Genomic DNA, 4523 nt, shown 5'->3' with positions numbered 1-4523 from the left:
GTTTCTTCATGCATATACACCAATAGACATGGTTCGCATGTCTCAAACTTTTCAAAACGAGTGAGTCCAAAGATCCATCAACATGGAGCTTCTTCATGCGTTTTATACCATTATGACTTACATGGCAGTGCCACAAGTAAGTGGTACTATCATTACTATCTTATATCTTTTGGCATGAAAATGTGTATCACTATGATCGAGATTCAATAAACCATTCCTATAGGTGCAAGAGCACTTATTCAGGTTTAATACTAATCTTGATGGTAGAGGGAGCGTGCGATGCTTGATTATATCAAACTTGGAAACACTTCCAACACATATCGTCAGCTCTCCTTTAGCTAGTCTCCGTTTATTCCGTAGCCTTTTATTTCGAGTTACTAACACTTAGCAACCGAACCGGTATCTTATACCCTGGTGCTACTAGGAGTACTAGTAAAGTACACATTAACATAATGTATATCCAATATACTTCTATCGACCTTGCCAGCCTTCTCATCTACCAAGTATCTAGGGTAATTCTGCTCTAGTGACTGTTCCCCTTATTACAGAAGCACTTAGTCTCGGGTTTGGGTTCAACCTTGGGTTTCTTCACTGGAGCAGCAGCTGATTTGCCGTTTCATGAAGTATCCCTTCTTTCCCTTGCCCTTCTTGAAACTAGTGGTTTCACCAACCATCAACAATTGATGCTCCTTCTTGATTTCTACTTTCGCGGTGTCAAAGATCGTGAATACCTCAAGGATCATCTTATTTATCCCTTTATAGTTCATCACGAAGCTCTAGTAGCTTGGTGGCAATGTCTTTGGAAAAACATCACTATCTCATCTGGAAGATCAACTCCCACTCGATTCAAGTGATTGTTGTGCTCAGACAATCTGAGCACAAGCTCAACGATTGAGCTTTTCTCCCTTAGTTTGCAGGCTAAGAAAATCGTCGGAGGTCTTATACCTCTTGACATGGGCACGAGCCTGAAATCCCAATTTCAGCCCTCGAAACATCTCATATGTTCCGTGACGTTTCGAAAACGTCTTTGGTGCTTCTACTTAAACCATTTAACTGAACTATCACGTAGTTATCAAAACGTGTATGTTCGATGTTCGAAACATCCACAAACGACGTTTGGGGTTCAGCACACTGAGCAGTGCATTAAGGACATAAGCTTTCTACTGTCCGCATAATTGCTACTTTCAACTTTCAACTATATTTTCTCTAGGAACATATCTAAAACAGTAGAACTATAGCGTGAGCTACGACATAATTTGCAAAAGGTCTTTTGACTATGTTCAGGATAATTAAGCTCATCTTATGAACTCCCACTCAGATAGACATCCCTCTAGTCATCTAAGTGATTACATGATCCGAGTCAACTAGGCCGTGTTCGATCATCACGTGAGACGGACTAGTTAACGTCGGTGAACATCTTCATGTTGATCGTATCTACTATACGACTCATGCTCGACCTTTCGGTCTCCGTGTTCCGAGGCCATGTCTGCACATGCTAGGCTCGTCAAGTTAACCCTAAGTGTCTTCGCTGTGTAAAACTGTCTTACACCCGTTGTATGTGAACGTAAGAATCCATCACACCCGATCATCACGTGGTGCTTAGAAGCGACGAACTGTAGCAACGGTGCACAGTTAGGGGAGAACACTTCTTGAAATTTTGTAAGGGATCATCTTATTTACTACCGTCGTCCTAAGTAAACAAGATGCATAAACATGATAAACATCACATGCAATCAAATAGTGACATGATATGGCCAATATCATTTTGCTCCTTTTGATCTTCATCTTCGGGGCTCCATGATCATCATCGTCACCGGCATGACACCATGATCTCCATCATCATGATCTCCATCATCGTGTCTTCATGAAGTTGTCACGCCAACGACTACTTCTACTTCTATGGCTAACGCGTTTAGCAATAAAGTAAAGTAAGTTACATGGCGTTCTTCAATGACACGCAGGTCACACAAAAAATAAAGACAACTCCTATGGCTCCTGCCGGTTGTCATACTCATCGACATGCAAGTCGTGAATCCTATTACAAGAACATGATCAATCTCATACATCACATATCATTCATCACATTCTTCTTGGCCATATCACATCACATAGCATACCCTGCAAAAACAAGTTAGACGTCCTCTAATTGTTGTTGCATGTTTTACGTGGCTGCTATGGGTTTCTAGCAAGAACGTTTCTTACCTACGCAAGACCACAACGTGATATGCCAATTGCTATTTATCCTTCATAAGGACCCTTTTCATCGAATCCGTTCCGACTAAAGTGGGAGAGACTGGCACCCGCTAGCCACCTTATGCACCAAGTGCATGTCAATCGGTGGAACCTGTCTCACGTAAGAGTACGTGTAAGGTCGGTCCGGGCCGCTTCATCCCACAATACCGTCGAAACAAGATTGGACTAGTAACGGTAAGCATATTGAACAACATCAACGCCCACAACTACTTTGTGTTCTACTCGTGCAAAGAATCTACGCAATAGACCTAGCTCATGATGCCACTGTTGGGGAACGTAGCAGAAATTCAAAAAATTTCCTACGAATCACCAAGATCTATCTATGGAGAGACCAGCAACGAGTAGAAGGAGAGTGCATCTACATACCCTTGTAGATCGCTAAGCGGAAGCGTTCAAGTGAACGGGGTTGAAGGAGTCGTTCTCGTCGTGATTCAAATCACCGATGACCAAGTGCCGAACGGACGGCACCTCCGCGTTCAACACACGTACAGCCCGGTGACGTCTCCCACGCCTTGATCCAGCAAGGAGAGAGGGAGAGGTTGAGGAAGACTCCATCCAGCAGCAGCACAACGGCGTGGTGATGATGGAGGAGCGTGGCAATCCTGCAGGGCTTCGCCAAGCACCTACGGGAGAGGAGGAGGTGTCACGGGAGGGAGGGAGGCGCCAAGGGCTCAGGTATCGATGCCCTCCCTCCCCTCCACTATATATAGGGGAAGGGGAGAAGGGGGAGGCGCAGCCTTGCCCCCTACTCCAAGAAAGGGGTGCGGCTAAGGAGGGGGGGAGGAGTCCATCCTCCCCAAGGCACCTCGGAGGTGCCTTCCCCCTTTAGGACTCTCCCCTTTTTCCTTTATCTTGGCGCATGGGCCTCTAGGGGCTGGTGCCCTTGGCCCATGTAGGCCAAGGCGCACCCCCTACAGCCCATGTGGCCCCCCGGGGCAGGTGGCCCCACCCGGTGGGCCCCCGGGACCCTTCCGGTGGTCCCGGTACAATACCGATGACCCCGAAACTTGTCCCGATGGCCGAAACAGGACTTCCTATATATAAATCTTTACCTCCGGACCATTCCGGAACTCCTCGTGACGTCCGGGATCTCATCCGGGACTCCGAACAACATTCGGTAACCACATACAAGCTTCCTTTATAACCCTAGCGTCATCGAACCTTAAGTGTGTAGACCCTACGGGTTCAGGAGACATGCAGACATGACCGAGACGTTCTCCGGTCAATAACCAACAGCGGGATCTGGATACCCATGTTGGCTCCCACATGTTCCACGATGATCTCATCGGATGAACCACGATGTCAAGGACTCAATCGATCCCGTATACAATTCCCTTTGTCTAGCGGTATTTTACTTGCCCGAGATTCGATCGTCGGTATACCGATACCTTGTTCAATCTCGTTACCGGCAAGTCTCTTTACTCGTTCCGTAACACATCATCCCGTGATCAACCCCTTGGTCACATTGCGCATATGATGATGTCCTACCGAGTGGGCCCAGAGATACCTCTCCGTTTACACGGAGTGACAAATCCCAGTCTCGATCCGCATAAAACAATAGATACTTTCGGAGATACCTGTAGTGCACCTTTATAGTCACCCAGTTACGTTGTGACGTTTGATACACTCAAAGCACTCCTACGGTATCCAGGAGTTACACGATCTCATGGTCAAAGGAAGAGATACTTGACATTGGCAAAGCTCTAGCAAACGAACTACACGATCTTTGTGCTATGCTTAGGATTGGGTCTTGTCCATCACATCATTCTCCTAATGATGTGATCCCGTTATCAACGACATCCAATGTCCATAGCCAGGAAACCATGACTATCTGTTGATCACAACGAGCTAGTCAACTAGAGGCTCACTAGGGACATATTATGGTCTATGTATTCACACGTGTATTACGATTTCCGGATAATACAGTTATAGCATGAATAAAAGACAATTATTATGAACACGGAAATATAATAATAATACTTTTATTATTGCCTCTAGGGCATATTTCCAACAACTACTAGGGCGTTTATCAGCAAGGCATTACCTAGAAGTGCGCTACTGCTAAAGCTATCATATCTTCCCCACCAGGCCGCCCTCACTCTCCTCTCTCTGCTCCACTCACTATCCCCCGCACCCTGTCGCTTGCCGTCGCCGCATTGCCACCCGCTGCTGCCGCCGTCGACCCCTCCCTCCTCCATCCCGCCGCCGTCGCCCATCCCTTCTCCATCCCGCCGCCATCACCCCCTCCCTCCCTAGATCCCTCCTCCATC

Source organism: Triticum dicoccoides, chromosome 3B, assembly GCF_002162155.2.
Source record: "Triticum dicoccoides isolate Atlit2015 ecotype Zavitan chromosome 3B, WEW_v2.0, whole genome shotgun sequence".
Taxonomy (NCBI): domain Eukaryota; kingdom Viridiplantae; phylum Streptophyta; class Magnoliopsida; order Poales; family Poaceae; genus Triticum; species Triticum dicoccoides.
Note: the sequence above shows the minus strand (reverse complement) of the source record.